The sequence below is a fragment of the Chrysoperla carnea genome (assembly GCF_905475395.1).
Source record: "Chrysoperla carnea chromosome X unlocalized genomic scaffold, inChrCarn1.1 SUPER_X_unloc_2, whole genome shotgun sequence".
Classification (NCBI taxonomy): domain Eukaryota; kingdom Metazoa; phylum Arthropoda; class Insecta; order Neuroptera; family Chrysopidae; genus Chrysoperla; species Chrysoperla carnea.
The window spans coordinates 117,687-139,234 of record NW_025408145.1 but is presented as its reverse complement, the minus strand read 5'-3'; the positions used below and the strand labels follow the sequence as shown (position 1 = coordinate 139,234).

The 21,548-nt window shown below is 23.9% G+C and overlaps 3 non-coding genes across 3 annotated transcripts; all 3 read right to left on the bottom strand.

Annotated features, from left to right (window-relative positions):
• Positions 1-6,352: 6,352 nt before the first annotated feature.
• On the bottom strand, positions 6,353-6,471 carry LOC123304089. Its single transcript, XR_006536141.1, has one exon. It is a non-coding gene; the product is annotated as a 5S ribosomal RNA (ribosomal RNA).
• A 6,356-nt stretch (positions 6,472-12,827) lies between these two features.
• On the bottom strand, positions 12,828-12,946 carry LOC123304088. The gene has a single exon (XR_006536140.1). It is a non-coding gene; the product is annotated as a 5S ribosomal RNA (ribosomal RNA).
• Positions 12,947-19,298: 6,352 nt separating this feature from the next.
• On the bottom strand, positions 19,299-19,417 carry LOC123304087. Its single transcript, XR_006536139.1, has one exon. It is a non-coding gene; the product is annotated as a 5S ribosomal RNA (ribosomal RNA).
• Positions 19,418-21,548: the final 2,131 nt, after the last annotated feature.

The following is a 21,548-nucleotide window of genomic DNA, read 5'->3' as shown; positions in this document are numbered from 1 at the left end:
AGTAATAAATGAAAATTTTTACAAATATATATTTTTCATAAATATCATTAATATTAAAGTATATTATTAAAATTTTCAATGAAGTAATCAATTTAAATATATACTTATTTATTATACCATATATTTTAAATAAAAATGCAACCGCACACAGTATTCTCAAGTGGCCACCCATCCGTGGTACTGACTGTGGCAAATGTTTCTAAACTATTATTTTATAAAATATTTATACAAAAAATAATTTACTCTTATCAAATATTAATTTGTGGCCTGTATTAAGGCCTATGTTATTTTCATTTTTTAGCAAAAATAATGAAATATTTCAATATATTATTAAAGTAACAGATCATTTCTTTTTTGGTGCTGCTTTTTTAATTTTTGTAGGAGATGATTTGGCAACAGAAGCTTTCTTAGCTTTTGGTGCTTTCGGTTTACGAGCAGGGCTACTTTTGGCAGCGGATTTTGTACTTTTTGCTGGTTTTGCTTTAACTGGTGCTTTTTTTGATGCCGCTGATGATTTTGCAGTAACTTTTTTAGCAGCAGTTGATGATGATGGAGTCGCTTTTTTTGCTTTAGGCTTTTTGGCTGCCAATGATGTAGTTGTGGCTTTCTTTTCTTTTGGTGCCCGTTTACTTTTAGCACTCTTTGCTGAACCTTTTGCTCCACTTTCTTTTTTGGATACTTTTGATTTAGCTGAAGAATTAGATGAAGCGGAAGCAGCCAATTTGAATGAACCAGATGCACCTTTACCTTTAGTTTGTACCAAGGCTCCCTCAGTTACAGCAGCTTTTAAATATTTTTTAATAAATGGTGAAATTTTATCAGAATCCACTTTATAATTTGCAGCTAAATATTTTTTAATTGCTTGTAATGATGAACCACCACGTTCTTTTAAATTTTTAATTGCGGTAACAACCATTTCTGATGTACGTGGATGTGTTGGTTTTGAATGTTGTTTTGTACGTTTAGCACCAGAAGCTGTTGCTTTTTTTGTTGGTGTTGTAGAAGCAGCAGTAACCGCAGTTGCTGCAACAGCTGTAGAATTTTCTTCGGCCATATTTTTTTACTTTATAAAAATAATGTATTTATTATAAATATTTAAATGATAAAATATAATAATTCTATCAAATAAAAAATAAAGGTTTTCAATTATATCATTATTCACAATAATATAAGTCCCTATGTAAGTCAAAGTACCATGTAGAAAACACATAAAAATTAAATAGTATTTCTAATTTACTGTCGTAGTAAACATGATTTATTTTTTCAATTTCTATAATATATAAAATAATAAATTATAAATTTAATAATAATATTTATTTTATAAATTAAAATATATTTAATTTTTTTATTAACAATTATTAATAAACATAGTTTAATATTAATTATTTCAATCATACAAAACAATAATATTTTTAAGGTAAACTTAAAAAGTATATATTTTTATTTTTTATTTAATATCGATTTATTATAAATTATTAGTATATAAATAATTAAAAAATTTAATATATAAATATATATATTATAGTATAAGATTTCATTTTTAGAAAAACTTTTTTTGTCAATAATGAAAACGTATTATTATGAAATGTGTTAATCGAACATTGACAAAATATATTTCATTAGAAAATACTTTTATTTATGCATTAATATCAATAATTAACTATTAAATTAATTTTTTCATAATTATATAAAGAAATTTTATACTGATATAAGTATTTATATATTATAATATTTATTTTAAATATAAAAAAATTTATGACAAAATATATTATTAGAGTATTTGTTGAGATTAATATAAGATTATTTTAAATAAGAATTAATTTATATAATTATTAAAATATTATTAATTTTATGTTATGTAATTTTAATAAAAATAAATAATAATAATAATAAATATACAAATTTTTTAACAATTTAAATTTTATATGATCTAAATAATTTTGTTAAGTACGATATGAGAAATCATTGTAAGCTTCGTTAAGAAACTTTGTAATATAAAATAATAATAATAATATTAAATATATAAATAAATAAAATAAATTTGATATATATTTTTAGTTCATTCTGTGTATAAATCAAAGGATACCGAATAATTGGTAACGGATGCGATATATTATAGTATCGAGTATTAAAACATAATATATAAATTTATCTTGTTATTCAAATTTTTTGTTACTTAACTTATGTATTTAGAAAATTTATAATATTATTTATATAATTGACATAAAATCTTATAAATTGAAATTTTATTAATATGTATCAAAAGAAGAGAGTAACGTATTGATATAATATCAAAGGATACTGATTATTTAAATAACGAATACGTCATATATTGTTTGTGTAACGAAGTTCACTTGGCCATCTAGTTTAAAATAACATTTTCAATAGAAAGTTTATATGCTTTTTTTTTTTTTTTCTTTAATTATTAAAAAAATAAATTGAAATTTAATTCAATCAAATTTTATAATAATTTTAAAAAAATTTTTCCTTTTAAAAAATATTTTGTGATGTTGTGATAATATGTATTAATACAAGTGCATCCTGATACTTTTATCTCTAGTAAAGGTATGAGTATCATGAACAGTTTTGTTATCTAATGATATTATTTTGATAATATTTTGTGTATATTCTTATAATATTTTGTCTAAATATCATCATAATACAATATTATTTTGATAATATTTTATGAATATTCTTATAATATGTTACCTAAATGTCATCATAATATGATGAATTATTTCCATAATAACATATAAAAAAAGAAAAAAAAAAAAGAATCATTAATTTATAATTATTTAAATTGATTCTTTAAAAAAATATTATAATATATTATTTATAAAAATAATTTTTACTCTTATTTTAAATAAATTTGTGGCCTTTTATTAAAAGGCCTATGATCGATGTATTATTATTATAAAAATTAATGCAATGTTTTTAATTTATGCTTTCTTTTCAGTTTTCTTTGGTAATAACACTGCTTGAATGTTTGGTAATACACCACCTTGAGCAATTGTTACACCAGATAATAATTTATTTAATTCTTCATCATTACGAATTGCCAATTGTAAATGACGTGGAATGATACGTGTTTTTTTGTTATCACGGGCAGCATTACCAGCTAACTCGAGAACTTCTGCAGCCAAATATTCCATAACAGCAGCCAAATATACTGGGGCACCAGCACCTACTCGTTCAGCATAATTTCCTTTTCGTAATAATCTGTGAATTCTTCCAACAGGAAATTGTAATCCTGCTCGGCTTGATCTTGACTTTGCCTTTCCCTTTACTTTACCACCTTTACCTCGTCCAGACATAGCGAATAAATTTATTTAATTAATACTTTTTTTTGTAAATATAATCACACAGATGTGTACGTTACGGGGATTGTAACATAAATGTTTAAAATGTTATTTGGGTATTTTAATTTATAATATTTATAAAATATAAAACTTTAAAAATAAACCAATCACCTTATAGTATTATTTTCAGCCAATCAGAGAGTAGTATTCATTTTTATTGTTATATCCATCTTCGCGTATATAATACGCTAGTTGTATACACGACACGCTCATACATATACTGACTGGTGTTCTGTAACTATCTGTGTATATTAATTGTTTGTAACAATGCCACCAAAAACAAGTGGAAAAGCAGCAAAAAAAGCTGGCAAAGCTCAAAAAAATATATCAAAGAGTGATAAGAAAAAGAAGAGGAAGCGCAAGGAATCATATGCAATTTACATTTACAAAGTATTAAAACAAGTGCATCCTGATACTGGTATCTCTAGTAAAGCTATGAGTATCATGAACAGTTTTGTTAATGATATTTTTGAACGTATTGCTGCTGAAGCATCACGTTTAGCACATTATAATAAACGTTCAACAATCACAAGTCGGGAAATTCAAACCGCAGTTCGATTATTATTACCTGGTGAATTGGCAAAGCACGCTGTTAGTGAAGGTACTAAAGCTGTTACAAAATATACAAGTTCAAAATAAATAAATCGAAAATATTATTTAATTGATAACATAAAAATACATCAACATATAAAAACGGCTCTCTTTTTAAGAGAGCCATCAAATTTTTTAAATAAGAGTAAATTATTTTTATATATACAAAAAAATAAAATAAACAATTATTAATATCATATTTAATATAAAATTTTATATATTAATAGCTTGAATATATCTATTATTAGTATATCAATATTATTAATTTTAAATATAATAAAGGATATCGCGGAATATATATCGTAAATCAGTGTAATGCAAATGCATTACATTACCTTTATTATTTTCATTTTACATTTACTACTTGTTTATGTACGCTTATAATTATTAGAAAAATATTTTTAATAATTTTAAAAAATAAATGAAATAATAAAAATTTAATAATAAATTATTTATTGAAAGTATAAAAAATGGTATAGCAAAATCTTTATTTTCTTTGATTAAGGCGAAATGTTTTATTAGTTATAAATTCGATAATCTCCTATCGATACTTGTTACTCTTAACTTGTATATATAAAAAATATAATAGTATATTAATTTATAATAAAATTTTTTCAAAAATTCAATAAGTTATTGTAAAATAAAATAGATAATATACAAATTATAAGTTATTATTGCAGATATATTACAATAAAAAAAAAAAATAAATAAAAATATTTGGTAATGTATGTTATAAACAAAATAATTTGTTGTAAACAAATTATATAATATGTTATATTTATTAACAAATTTATTTACTCTTATATAAATAAAATTAGTGGCTTCCCAAAAAGGAAAGCCTGTTTAAATTTATCGGATGTATTAAATATTCTTTAATAAATTTACTAAATATTTTAAGTAAATTATTATATTTTCTTAACCTCCAAAACCATACAAAGTACGACCTTGTCGTTTTAATGCATATACAACATCCATAGCTGTAACTGTTTTACGTTTTGCGTGTTCAGTATATGTAACAGCATCCCGAATAACATTTTCAAGGAATACTTTAAGTACACCACGTGTTTCTTCATAAATTAAACCAGAGATACGTTTTACTCCACCTCGTCGTGCTAAACGACGAATTGCAGGTTTTGTAATACCTTGGATATTATCACGCAAAACTTTTCTATGACGTTTTGCACCCCCTTTTCCAAGACCCTTTCCACCTTTTCCTCTGCCAGTCATTTTAATAAAAAATTATTTACAATATTTTAACGAACGGATAACACGTGTGTTAACCTCACAAGTATTGTAATGTATGTGAGCGCCGGTACAATTGTGCCTTTTTATATAAAGCATTAAAGATTTTTTAAGCCACGCCTATACAATTTGATTAGTCCATACTCTGATAGCTATCCAATAGGATATGACAACAAAAATTTTGAAATTTCATATAAATATAAATACAACACATTTATTTCGCATTTAAACATTTGACTTTGTAGTATCAAATTGTCGAATATAATTTTTAAAATTGTGTGTTTTTTTGTAAAAACATTATTATTTGAAAATGGCTAGAACCAAGCAAACTGCACGTAAATCAACTGGTGGTAAAGCACCAAGAAAACAATTAGCAACGAAAGCTGCACGTAAAAGTGCACCAGCAACTGGTGGAGTAAAAAAACCACACAGATATCGTCCTGGTACAGTAGCTTTACGAGAAATTCGTCGTTATCAAAAAAGTACTGAATTGTTAATTCGTAAATTACCATTCCAACGTTTAGTACGTGAAATTGCACAAGATTTTAAAACCGATTTACGTTTCCAAAGTTCAGCTGTTATGGCATTACAAGAAGCTAGTGAAGCCTATTTAGTAGGTTTATTTGAAGATACCAATTTATGCGCAATTCATGCAAAGCGTGTTACAATTATGCCTAAGGATATACAATTGGCAAGACGTATTCGTGGAGAACGTGCATAAGCGTTTTAAATGACAATTTAAAAAAAAAAAAACAAATAAGAAATATTTTCGGTCCTATATATAGGACCAACATATATTATTAAATAAGAGTATATTATTTTTATTAAAAAATATATATATATATATATATATATAAATTATTGAAATAAAATTAAACATTATTAAAATTTTGTTATAATTATAAGCGATTGCTATTTCTAAAAATAAATAAATTTCATAAAATTTATATTATTTTATATTCATTTGAAATATTAAAAAAACTTCTCGCTTTAAAGTAACCATGATATGAGTTATAAATGCAATAAAATTTTATACAAAAAATAATATTTATTTGTTGACGAATAATATAAAAGGTTTACATTTCTAAATAACATATATTTATATATGGTGTGTAAAAAAAAAGAAAAGAAGAAAAATAATATATATTTTTAATATAAAAAGGCAACCGCACACAGTGTTCCCAAGCGGTCACCCATCCAAGTACTGACTGTGCCCAATGTTGCTTAACTTCGGTGATCGGACGAGAACCGGTGTTTTCAACGTGGTATGGCTGTTGCCAGTAATAAATGAAAATTTTTACAAATATATATTTTTCATAAATATCATTAATATTAAAGTATATTATTAAAATTTTCAATGAAGTAATCAATTTAAATATATACTTATTTATTATACCATATATTTTAAATAAAAATGCAACCGCACACAGTATTCTCAAGTGGCCACCCATCCGTGGTACTGACTGTGGCAAATGTTTCTAAACTATTATTTTATAAAATATTTATACAAAAAATAATTTACTCTTATCAAATATTAATTTGTGGCCTGTATTAAGGCCTATGTTATTTTCATTTTTTAGCAAAAATAATGAAATATTTCAATATATTATTAAAGTAACAGATCATTTCTTTTTTGGTGCTGCTTTTTTAATTTTTGTAGGAGATGATTTGGCAACAGAAGCTTTCTTAGCTTTTGGTGCTTTCGGTTTACGAGCAGGGCTACTTTTGGCAGCGGATTTTGTACTTTTTGCTGGTTTTGCTTTAACTGGTGCTTTTTTTGATGCCGCTGATGATTTTGCAGTAACTTTTTTAGCAGCAGTTGATGATGATGGAGTCGCTTTTTTTGCTTTAGGCTTTTTGGCTGCCAATGATGTAGTTGTGGCTTTCTTTTCTTTTGGTGCCCGTTTACTTTTAGCACTCTTTGCTGAACCTTTTGCTCCACTTTCTTTTTTGGATACTTTTGATTTAGCTGAAGAATTAGATGAAGCGGAAGCAGCCAATTTGAATGAACCAGATGCACCTTTACCTTTAGTTTGTACCAAGGCTCCCTCAGTTACAGCAGCTTTTAAATATTTTTTAATAAATGGTGAAATTTTATCAGAATCCACTTTATAATTTGCAGCTAAATATTTTTTAATTGCTTGTAATGATGAACCACCACGTTCTTTTAAATTTTTAATTGCGTTAACAACCATTTCTGATGTACGTGGATGTGTTGGTTTTGAATGTTGTTTTGTACGTTTAGCACCAGAAGCTGTTGCTTTTTTTGTTGGTGTTGTAGAAGCAGCAGTAACCGCAGTTGCTGCAACAGCTGTAGAATTTTCTTCGGCCATATTTTTTTACTTTATAAAAATAATGTATTTATTATAAATATTTAAATGATAAAATATAATAATTCTATCAAATAAAAAATAAAGGTTTTCAATTATATCATTATTCACAATAATATAAGTCCCTATGTAAGTCAAAGTACCATGTAGAAAACACATAAAAATTAAATAGTATTTCTAATTTACTGTCGTAGTAAACATGATTTATTTTTTCAATTTCTATAATATATAAAATAATAAATTATAAATTTAATAATAATATTTATTTTATAAATTAAAATATATTTAATTTTTTTATTAACAATTATTAATAAACATAGTTTAATATTAATTATTTCAATCATACAAAACAATAATATTTTTAAGGTAAACTTAAAAAGTATATATTTTTATTTTTTATTTAATATCGATTTATTATAAATTATTAGTATATAAATAATTAAAAAATTTAATATATAAATATATATATTATAGTATAAGATTTCATTTTTAGAAAAACTTTTTTTGTCAATAATGAAAACGTATTATTATGAAATGTGTTAATCGAACATTGACAAAATATATTTCATTAGAAAATACTTTTATTTATGCATTAATATCAATAATTAACTATTAAATTAATTTTTTCATAATTATATAAAGAAATTTTATACTGATATAAGTATTTATATATTATAATATTTATTTTAAATATAAAAAAATTTATGACAAAATATATTATTAGAGTATTTGTTGAGATTAATATAAGATTATTTTAAATAAGAATTAATTTATATAATTATTAAAATATTATTAATTTTATGTTATGTAATTTTAATAAAAATAAATAATAATAATAATAAATATACAAATTTTTTAACAATTTAAATTTTATATGATCTAAATAATTTTGTTAAGTACGATATGAGAAATCATTGTAAGCTTCGTTAAGAAACTTTGTAATATAAAATAATAATAATAATATTAAATATATAAATAAATAAAATAAATTTGATATATATTTTTAGTTCATTCTGTGTATAAATCAAAGGATACCGAATAATTGGTAACGGATGCGATATATTATAGTATCGAGTATTAAAACATAATATATAAATTTATCTTGTTATTCAAATTTTTTGTTACTTAACTTATGTATTTAGAAAATTTATAATATTATTTATATAATTGACATAAAATCTTATAAATTGAAATTTTATTAATATGTATCAAAAGAAGAGAGTAACGTATTGATATAATATCAAAGGATACTGATTATTTAAATAACGAATACGTCATATATTGTTTGTGTAACGAAGTTCACTTGGCCATCTAGTTTAAAATAACATTTTCAATAGAAAGTTTATATGCTTTTTTTTTTTTTTTCTTTAATTATTAAAAAAATAAATTGAAATTTAATTCAATCAAATTTTATAATAATTTTAAAAAAATTTTTCCTTTTAAAAAATATTTTGTGATGTTGTGATAATATGTATTAATACAAGTGCATCCTGATACTTTTATCTCTAGTAAAGGTATGAGTATCATGAACAGTTTTGTTATCTAATGATATTATTTTGATAATATTTTGTGTATATTCTTATAATATTTTGTCTAAATATCATCATAATACAATATTATTTTGATAATATTTTATGAATATTCTTATAATATGTTACCTAAATGTCATCATAATATGATGAATTATTTCCATAATAACATATAAAAAAAGAAAAAAAAAAAAGAATCATTAATTTATAATTATTTAAATTGATTCTTTAAAAAAATATTATAATATATTATTTATAAAAATAATTTTTACTCTTATTTTAAATAAATTTGTGGCCTTTTATTAAAAGGCCTATGATCGATGTATTATTATTATAAAAATTAATGCAATGTTTTTAATTTATGCTTTCTTTTCAGTTTTCTTTGGTAATAACACTGCTTGAATGTTTGGTAATACACCACCTTGAGCAATTGTTACACCAGATAATAATTTATTTAATTCTTCATCATTACGAATTGCCAATTGTAAATGACGTGGAATGATACGTGTTTTTTTGTTATCACGGGCAGCATTACCAGCTAACTCGAGAACTTCTGCAGCCAAATATTCCATAACAGCAGCCAAATATACTGGGGCACCAGCACCTACTCGTTCAGCATAATTTCCTTTTCGTAATAATCTGTGAATTCTTCCAACAGGAAATTGTAATCCTGCTCGGCTTGATCTTGACTTTGCCTTTCCCTTTACTTTACCACCTTTACCTCGTCCAGACATAGCGAATAAATTTATTTAATTAATACTTTTTTTTGTAAATATAATCACACAGATGTGTACGTTACGGGGATTGTAACATAAATGTTTAAAATGTTATTTGGGTATTTTAATTTATAATATTTATAAAATATAAAACTTTAAAAATAAACCAATCACCTTATAGTATTATTTTCAGCCAATCAGAGAGTAGTATTCATTTTTATTGTTATATCCATCTTCGCGTATATAATACGCTAGTTGTATACACGACACGCTCATACATATACTGACTGGTGTTCTGTAACTATCTGTGTATATTAATTGTTTGTAACAATGCCACCAAAAACAAGTGGAAAAGCAGCAAAAAAAGCTGGCAAAGCTCAAAAAAATATATCAAAGAGTGATAAGAAAAAGAAGAGGAAGCGCAAGGAATCATATGCAATTTACATTTACAAAGTATTAAAACAAGTGCATCCTGATACTGGTATCTCTAGTAAAGCTATGAGTATCATGAACAGTTTTGTTAATGATATTTTTGAACGTATTGCTGCTGAAGCATCACGTTTAGCACATTATAATAAACGTTCAACAATCACAAGTCGGGAAATTCAAACCGCAGTTCGATTATTATTACCTGGTGAATTGGCAAAGCACGCTGTTAGTGAAGGTACTAAAGCTGTTACAAAATATACAAGTTCAAAATAAATAAATCGAAAATATTATTTAATTGATAACATAAAAATACATCAACATATAAAAACGGCTCTCTTTTTAAGAGAGCCATCAAATTTTTTAAATAAGAGTAAATTATTTTTATATATACAAAAAAATAAAATAAACAATTATTAATATCATATTTAATATAAAATTTTATATATTAATAGCTTGAATATATCTATTATTAGTATATCAATATTATTAATTTTAAATATAATAAAGGATATCGCGGAATATATATCGTAAATCAGTGTAATGCAAATGCATTACATTACCTTTATTATTTTCATTTTACATTTACTACTTGTTTATGTACGCTTATAATTATTAGAAAAATATTTTTAATAATTTTAAAAAATAAATGAAATAATAAAAATTTAATAATAAATTATTTATTGAAAGTATAAAAAATGGTATAGCAAAATCTTTATTTTCTTTGATTAAGGCGAAATGTTTTATTAGTTATAAATTCGATAATCTCCTATCGATACTTGTTACTCTTAACTTGTATATATAAAAAATATAATAGTAATAAAATTTTTATAATAAAATTTTTTCAAAAATTCAATAAGTTATTGTAAAATAAAATAGATAATATACAAATTATAAGTTATTATTGCAGATATATTACAATAAAAAAAAAAAATAAATAAAAATATTTGGTAATGTATGTTATAAACAAAATAATTTGTTGTAAACAAATTATATAATATGTTATATTTATTAACAAATTTATTTACTCTTATATAAATAAAATTAGTGGCTTCCCAAAAAGGAAAGCCTGTTTAAATTTATCGGATGTATTAAATATTCTTTAATAAATTTACTAAATATTTTAAGTAAATTATTATATTTTCTTAACCTCCAAAACCATACAAAGTACGACCTTGTCGTTTTAATGCATATACAACATCCATAGCTGTAACTGTTTTACGTTTTGCGTGTTCAGTATATGTAACAGCATCCCGAATAACATTTTCAAGGAATACTTTAAGTACACCACGTGTTTCTTCATAAATTAAACCAGAGATACGTTTTACTCCACCTCGTCGTGCTAAACGACGAATTGCAGGTTTTGTAATACCTTGGATATTATCACGCAAAACTTTTCTATGACGTTTTGCACCCCCTTTTCCAAGACCCTTTCCACCTTTTCCTCTGCCAGTCATTTTAATAAAAAATTATTTACAATATTTTAACGAACGGATAACACGTGTGTTAACCTCACAAGTATTGTAATGTATGTGAGCGCCGGTACAATTGTGCCTTTTTATATAAAGCATTAAAGATTTTTTAAGCCACGCCTATACAATTTGATTAGTCCATACTCTGATAGCTATCCAATAGGATATGACAACAAAAATTTTGAAATTTCATATAAATATAAATACAACACATTTATTTCGCATTTAAACATTTGACTTTGTAGTATCAAATTGTCGAATATAATTTTTAAAATTGTGTGTTTTTTTGTAAAAACATTATTATTTGAAAATGGCTAGAACCAAGCAAACTGCACGTAAATCAACTGGTGGTAAAGCACCAAGAAAACAATTAGCAACGAAAGCTGCACGTAAAAGTGCACCAGCAACTGGTGGAGTAAAAAAACCACACAGATATCGTCCTGGTACAGTAGCTTTACGAGAAATTCGTCGTTATCAAAAAAGTACTGAATTGTTAATTCGTAAATTACCATTCCAACGTTTAGTACGTGAAATTGCACAAGATTTTAAAACCGATTTACGTTTCCAAAGTTCAGCTGTTATGGCATTACAAGAAGCTAGTGAAGCCTATTTAGTAGGTTTATTTGAAGATACCAATTTATGCGCAATTCATGCAAAGCGTGTTACAATTATGCCTAAGGATATACAATTGGCAAGACGTATTCGTGGAGAACGTGCATAAGCGTTTTAAATGACAATTTAAAAAAAAAAAAACAAATAAGAAATATTTTCGGTCCTATATATAGGACCAACATATATTATTAAATAAGAGTATATTATTTTTATTAAAAAAAATATATATATATATATATATATATAAATTATTGAAATAAAATTAAACATTATTAAAATTTTGTTATAATTATAAGCGATTGCTATTTCTAAAAATAAATAAATTTCATAAAATTTATATTATTTTATATTCATTTGAAATATTAAAAAAACTTCTCGCTTTAAAGTAACCATGATATGAGTTATAAATGCAATAAAATTTTATACAAAAAATAATATTTATTTGTTGACGAATAATATAAAAGGTTTACATTTCTAAATAACATATATTTATATATGGTGTGTAAAAAAAAAGAAAAGAAGAAAAATAATATATATTTTTAATATAAAAAGGCAACCGCACACAGTGTTCCCAAGCGGTCACCCATCCAAGTACTGACTGTGCCCAATGTTGCTTAACTTCGGTGATCGGACGAGAACCGGTGTTTTCAACGTGGTATGGCTGTTGCCAGTAATAAATGAAAATTTTTACAAATATATATTTTTCATAAATATCATTAATATTAAAGTATATTATTAAAATTTTCAATGAAGTAATCAATTTAAATATATACTTATTTATTATACCATATATTTTAAATAAAAATGCAACCGCACACAGTATTCTCAAGTGGCCACCCATCCGTGGTACTGACTGTGGCAAATGTTTCTAAACTATTATTTTATAAAATATTTATACAAAAAATAATTTACTCTTATCAAATATTAATTTGTGGCCTGTATTAAGGCCTATGTTATTTTCATTTTTTAGCAAAAATAATGAAATATTTCAATATATTATTAAAGTAACAGATCATTTCTTTTTTGGTGCTGCTTTTTTAATTTTTGTAGGAGATGATTTGGCAACAGAAGCTTTCTTAGCTTTTGGTGCTTTCGGTTTACGAGCAGGGCTACTTTTGGCAGCGGATTTTGTACTTTTTGCTGGTTTTGCTTTAACTGGTGCTTTTTTTGATGCCGCTGATGATTTTGCAGTAACTTTTTTAGCAGCAGTTGATGATGATGGAGTCGCTTTTTTTGCTTTAGGCTTTTTGGCTGCCAATGATGTAGTTGTGGCTTTCTTTTCTTTTGGTGCCCGTTTACTTTTAGCACTCTTTGCTGAACCTTTTGCTCCACTTTCTTTTTTGGATACTTTTGATTTAGCTGAAGAATTAGATGAAGCGGAAGCAGCCAATTTGAATGAACCAGATGCACCTTTACCTTTAGTTTGTACCAAGGCTCCCTCAGTTACAGCAGCTTTTAAATATTTTTTAATAAATGGTGAAATTTTATCAGAATCCACTTTATAATTTGCAGCTAAATATTTTTTAATTGCTTGTAATGATGAACCACCACGTTCTTTTAAATTTTTAATTGCGTTAACAACCATTTCTGATGTACGTGGATGTGTTGGTTTTGAATGTTGTTTTGTACGTTTAGCACCAGAAGCTGTTGCTTTTTTTGTTGGTGTTGTAGAAGCAGCAGTAACCGCAGTTGCTGCAACAGCTGTAGAATTTTCTTCGGCCATATTTTTTTACTTTATAAAAATAATGTATTTATTATAAATATTTAAATGATAAAATATAATAATTCTATCAAATAAAAAATAAAGGTTTTCAATTATATCATTATTCACAATAATATAAGTCCCTATGTAAGTCAAAGTACCATGTAGAAAACACATAAAAATTAAATAGTATTTCTAATTTACTGTCGTAGTAAACATGATTTATTTTTTCAATTTCTATAATATATAAAATAATAAATTATAAATTTAATAATAATATTTATTTTATAAATTAAAATATATTTAATTTTTTTATTAACAATTATTAATAAACATAGTTTAATATTAATTATTTCAATCATACAAAACAATAATATTTTTAAGGTAAACTTAAAAAGTATATATTTTTATTTTTTATTTAATATCGATTTATTATAAATTATTAGTATATAAATAATTAAAAAATTTAATATATAAATATATATATTATAGTATAAGATTTCATTTTTAGAAAAACTTTTTTTGTCAATAATGAAAACGTATTATTATGAAATGTGTTAATCGAACATTGACAAAATATATTTCATTAGAAAATACTTTTATTTATGCATTAATATCAATAATTAACTATTAAATTAATTTTTTCATAATTATATAAAGAAATTTTATACTGATATAAGTATTTATATATTATAATATTTATTTTAAATATAAAAAAATTTATGACAAAATATATTATTAGAGTATTTGTTGAGATTAATATAAGATTATTTTAAATAAGAATTAATTTATATAATTATTAAAATATTATTAATTTTATGTTATGTAATTTTAATAAAAATAAATAATAATAATAATAAATATACAAATTTTTTAACAATTTAAATTTTATATGATCTAAATAATTTTGTTAAGTACGATATGAGAAATCATTGTAAGCTTCGTTAAGAAACTTTGTAATATAAAATAATAATAATAATATTAAATATATAAATAAATAAAATAAATTTGATATATATTTTTAGTTCATTCTGTGTATAAATCAAAGGATACCGAATAATTGGTAACGGATGCGATATATTATAGTATCGAGTATTAAAACATAATATATAAATTTATCTTGTTATTCAAATTTTTTGTTACTTAACTTATGTATTTAGAAAATTTATAATATTATTTATATAATTGACATAAAATCTTATAAATTGAAATTTTATTAATATGTATCAAAAGAAGAGAGTAACGTATTGATATAATATCAAAGGATACTGATTATTTAAATAACGAATACGTCATATATTGTTTGTGTAACGAAGTTCACTTGGCCATCTAGTTTAAAATAACATTTTCAATAGAAAGTTTATATGCTTTTTTTTTTTTTTTCTTTAATTATTAAAAAAATAAATTGAAATTTAATTCAATCAAATTTTATAATAATTTTAAAAAAATTTTTCCTTTTAAAAAATATTTTGTGATGTTGTGATAATATGTATTAATACAAGTGCATCCTGATACTTTTATCTCTAGTAAAGGTATGAGTATCATGAACAGTTTTGTTATCTAATGATATTATTTTGATAATATTTTGTGTATATTCTTATAATATTTTGTCTAAATATCATCATAATACAATATTATTTTGATAATATTTTATGAATATTCTTATAATATGTTACCTAAATGTCATCATAATATGATGAATTATTTCCATAATAACATATAAAAAAAAAAAAAAAAAAAAGAATCATTAATTTATAATTATTTAAATTGATTCTTTAAAAAAATATTATAATATATTATTTATAAAAATAATTTTTACTCTTATTTTAAATAAATTTGTGGCCTTTTATTAAAAGGCCTATGATCGATGTATTATTATTATAAAAATTAATGCAATGTTTTTAATTTATGCTTTCTTTTCAGTTTTCTTTGGTAATAACACTGCTTGAATGTTTGGTAATACACCACCTTGAGCAATTGTTACACCAGATAATAATTTATTTAATTCTTCATCATTACGAATTGCCAATTGTAAATGACGTGGAATGATACGTGTTTTTTTGTTATCACGGGCAGCATTACCAGCTAACTCGAGAACTTCTGCAGCCAAATATTCCATAACAGCAGCCAAATATACTGGGGCACCAGCACCTACTCGTTCAGCATAATTTCCTTTTCGTAATAATCTGTGAATTCTTCCAACAGGAAATTGTAATCCTGCTCGGCTTGATCTTGACTTTGCCTTTCCCTTTACTTTACCACCTTTACCTCGTCCAGACATAGCGAATAAATTTATTTAATTAATACTTTTTTTTGTAAATATAATCACACAGATGTGTACGTTACGGGGATTGTAACATAAATGTTTAAAATGTTATTTGGGTATTTTAATTTATAATATTTATAAAATATAAAACTTTAAAAATAAACCAATCACCTTATAGTATTATTTTCAGCCAATCAGAGAGTAGTATTCATTTTTATTGTTATATCCATCTTCGCGTATATAATACGCTAGTTGTATACACGACACGCTCATACATATACTGACTGGTGTTCTGTAACTATCTGTGTATATTAATTGTTTGTAACAATGCCACCAAAAACAAGTGGAAAAGCAGCAAAAAAAGCTGGCAAAGCTCAAAAAAATATATCAAAGAGTGATAAGAAAAAGAAGAGGAAGCGCAAGGAATCATATGCAATTTACATTTACAAAGTATTAAAACAAGTGCATCCTGATACTGGTATCTCTAGTAAAGCTATGAGTATCATGAACAGTTTTGTTAATGATATTTTTGAACGTATTGCTGCTGAAGCATCACGTTTAGCACATTATAATAAACGTTCAACAATCACAAGTCGGGAAATTCAAACCGCAGTTCGATTATTATTACCTGGTGAATTGGCAAAGCACGCTGTTAGTGAAGGTACTAAAGCTGTTACAAAATATACAAGTTCAAAATAAATAAATCGAAAATATTATTTAATTGATAACATAAAAATACATCAACATATAAAAACGGCTCTCTTTTTAAGAGAGCCATCAAATTTTTTAAATAAGAGTAAATTATTTTTATATATACAAAAAAATAAAATAAACAATTATTAATATCATATTTAATATAAAATTTTATATATTAATAGCTTGAATATATCTATTATTAGTATATCAATATTATTAATTTTAAATATAATAAAGGATATCGCGGAATATATATCGTAAATCAGTGTAATGCAAATGCATTACATTACCTTTATTATTTTCATTTTACATTTACTACTTGTTTATGTACGCTTATAATTATTAGAAAAATATTTTTAATAATTTTAAAAAATAAATGAAATAATAAAAATTTAATAATAAATTATTTATTGAAAGTATAAAAAATGGTATAGCAAAATCTTTATTTTCTTTGATTAAGGCGAAATGTTTTATTAGTTATAAATTCGATAATCTCCTATCGATACTTGTTACTCTTAACTTGTATATATAAAAAATATAATAGTATATTAATTTATAATAAAATTTTTTCAAAAATTCAATAAGTTATTGTAAAATAAAATAGATAATATACAAATTATAAGTTATTATTGCAGATATATTACAATAAAAAAAAAAAATAAATAAAAATATTTGGTAATGTATGTTATAAACAAAATAATTTGTTGTAAACAAATTATATAATATGTTATATTTATTAACAAATTTATTTACTCTTATATAAATAAAATTAGTGGCTTCCCAAAAAGGAAAGCCTGTTTAAATTTATCGGATGTATTAAATATTCTTTAATAAATTTACTAAATATTTTAAGTAAATTATTATATTTTCTTAACCTCCAAAACCATACAAAGTACGACCTTGTCGTTTTAATGCATATACAACATCCATAGCTGTAACTGTTTTACGTTTTGCGTGTTCAGTATATGTAACAGCATCCCGAATAACATTTTCAAGGAATACTTTAAGTACACCACGTGTTTCTTCATAAATTAAACCAGAGATACGTTTTCCTCCACCTCGTCGTGCTAAACGACGAATTGCAGGTTTTGTAATACCTTGGATATTATCACGCAAAACTTTTCTATGACGTTTTGCACCCCCTTTTCCAAGACCCTTTCCACCTTTTCCTCTGCCAGTCATTTTAATAAAAAATTATTTACAATATTTTAACGAACGGATAACACGTGTGTTAACCTCACAAGTATTGTAATGTATGTGAGCGCCGGTACAATTGTGCCTTTTTATATAAAGCATTAAAGATTTTTTAAGCCACGCCTATACAATTTGATTAGTCCATACTCTGATAGCTATCCAATAGGATATGACAACAAAAATTTTGAAATTTCATATAAATATAAATACAACACATTTATTTCGCATTTAAACATTTGACTTTGTAGTATCAAATTGTCGAATATAATTTTTAAAATTGTGTGTTTTTTTGTAAAAACATTATTATTTGAAAATGGCTAGAACCAAGCAAACTGCACGTAAATCAACTGGTGGTAAAGCACCAAGAAAACAATTAGCAACGAAAGCTGCACGTAAAAGTGCACCAGCAACTGGTGGAGTAAAAAAACCACACAGATATCGTCCTGGTACAGTAGCTTTACGAGAAATTCGTCGTTATCAAAAAAGTACTGAATTGTTAATTCGTAAATTACCATTCCAACGTTTAGTACGTGAAATTGCACAAGATTTTAAAACCGATTTACGTTTCCAAAGTTCAGCTGTTATGGCATTACAAGAAGCTAGTGAAGCCTATTTAGTAGGTTTATTTGAAGATACCAATTTATGCGCAATTCATGCAAAGCGTGTTACAATTATGCCTAAGGATATACAATTGGCAAGACGTATTCGTGGAGAACGTGCATAAGCGTTTTAAATGACAATTTAAAAAAAAAAAAACAAATAAGAAATATTTTCGGTCCTATATATAGGACCAACATATATTATTAAATAAGAGTATATTATTTTTATTAAAAAATATATATATATATATATATATATAAATTATTGAAATAAAATTAAACATTATTAAAATTTTGTTATAATTATAAGCGATTGCTATTTCTAAAAATAAATAAATTTCATAAAATTTATATTATTTTATATTCATTTGAAATATTAAAAAAACTTCTCGCTTTAAAGTAACCATGATATGAGTTATAAATGCAATAAAATTTTATACAAAAAATAATATTTATTTGTTGACGAATAATATAAAAGGTTTACATTTCTAAATAACATATATTTATATATGGTGTGTAAAAAAAAAGAAAAGAAGAAAAATAATATATATTTTTAATATAAAAAGGCAACCGCACACAGTGTTCCCAAGCGGTCACCCATCCAAGTACTGACTGTGCCCAATGTTGCTTAACTTCGGTGATCGGACGAGAACCGGTGTTTTCAACGTGGTATGGCTGTTGCCAGTAATAAATGAAAATTTTTACAAATATATATTTTTCATAAATATCATTAATATTAAAGTATATTATTAAAATTTTCAATGAAGTAATCAATTTAAATATATACTTATTTATTATACCATATATTTTAAATAAAAATGCAACCGCACACAGTATTCTCAAGTGGCCACCCATCCGTGGTACTGACTGTGGCAAATGTTTCTAAACTATTATTTTATAAAATATTTATACAAAAAATAATTTACTCTTATCAAATATTAATTTGTGGCCTGTATTAAGGCCTATGTTATTTTCATTTTTTAGCAAAAATAATGAAATATTTCAATATATTATTAAAGTAACAGATCATTTCTTTTTTGGTGCTGCTTTTTTAATTTTTGTAGGAGATGATTTGGCAACAGAAGCTTTCTTAGCTTTTGGTGCTTTCGGTTTACGAGCAGGGCTACTTTTGGCAGCGGATTTTGTACTTTTTGCTGGTTTTGCTTTAACTGGTGCTTTTTTTGATGCCGCTGATGATTTTGCAGTAACTTTTTTAGCAGCAGTTGATGATGATGGAGTCGCTTTTTTTGCTTTAGGCTTTTTGGCTGCCAATGATGTAGTTGTGGCTTTCTTTTCTTTTGGTGCCCGTTTACTTTTAGCACTCTTTGCTGAACCTTTTGCTCCACTTTCTTTTTTGGATACTTTTGATTTAGCTGAAGAATTAGATGAAGCGGAAGCAGCCAATTTGAATGAACCAGATGCACCTTTACCTTTAGTTTGTACCAAGGCTCCCTCAGTTACAGCAGCTTTTAAATATTTTTTAATAAATGGTGAAATTTTATCAGAATCCACTTTATAATTTGCAGCTAAATATTTTTTAATTGCTTGTAATGATGAACCACCACGTTCTTTTAAATTTTTAATTGCGTTAACAACCATTTCTGATGTACGTGGATGTGTTGGTTTTGAATGTTGTTTTGTACGTTTAGCACCAGAAGCTGTTGCTTTTTTTGTTGGTGTTGTAGAAGCAGCAGTAACCGCAGTTGCTGCAACAGCTGTAGAATTTTCTTCGGCCATATTTTTTTACTTTATAAAAATAATGTATTTATTATAAATATTTAAATGATAAAATATAATAATTCTATCAAATAAAAAATAAAGGTTTTCAATTATATCATTATTCACAATAATATAAGTCCCTATGTAAGTCAAAGTACCATGTAGAAAACACATAAAAATTAAATAGTATTTCTAATTTACTGTCGTAGTAAACATGATTTATTTTTTCAATTTCTATAATATATAAAATAATAAATTATAAATTTAATAATAATATTTATTTTATAAATTAAAATATATTTAATTTTTTTATTAACAATTATTAATAAACATAGTTTAATATTAATTATTTCAATCATACAAAACAATAATATTTTTAAGGTAAACTTAAAAAGTATATATTTTTATTTTTTATTTAATATCGATTTATTATAAATTATTAGTATATAAATAATTAAAAAATTTAATATATAAATATATATATTATAGTATAAGATTTCATTTTTAGAAAAACTTTTTTTGTCAATAATGAAAACGTATTATTATGAAATGTGTTAATCGAACATTGACAAAATATATTTCATTAGAAAATACTTTTATTTATGCATTAATATCAATAATTAACTATTAAATTAATTTTTTCATAATTATATAAAGAAATTTTATACTGATATAAGTATTTATATATTATAATATTTATTTTAAATATAAAAAAATTTATGACAAAATATATTATTAGAGTATTTGTTGAGATTAATATAAGATTATTTTAAACAAGAATTAATTTATATAATTATTAAAATATTATTAATTTTATGTTATGTAATTTTAATAAAAATAAATAATAATAATAATAAATATACAAATTTTTTAACAATTTAAATTTTATATGATCTAAATAATTTTGTTAAGTACGATATGAGAAATCATTGTAAGCTTCGTTAAGAAACTTTGTAATATAAAATAATAATAATAATATTAAATATATAAATAAATAAAATAAATTTGATATATATTTTTAGTTCATTCTGTGTATAAATCAAAGGATACCGAATAATTGGTAACGGATGCGATATATTATAGTATCGAGTATTA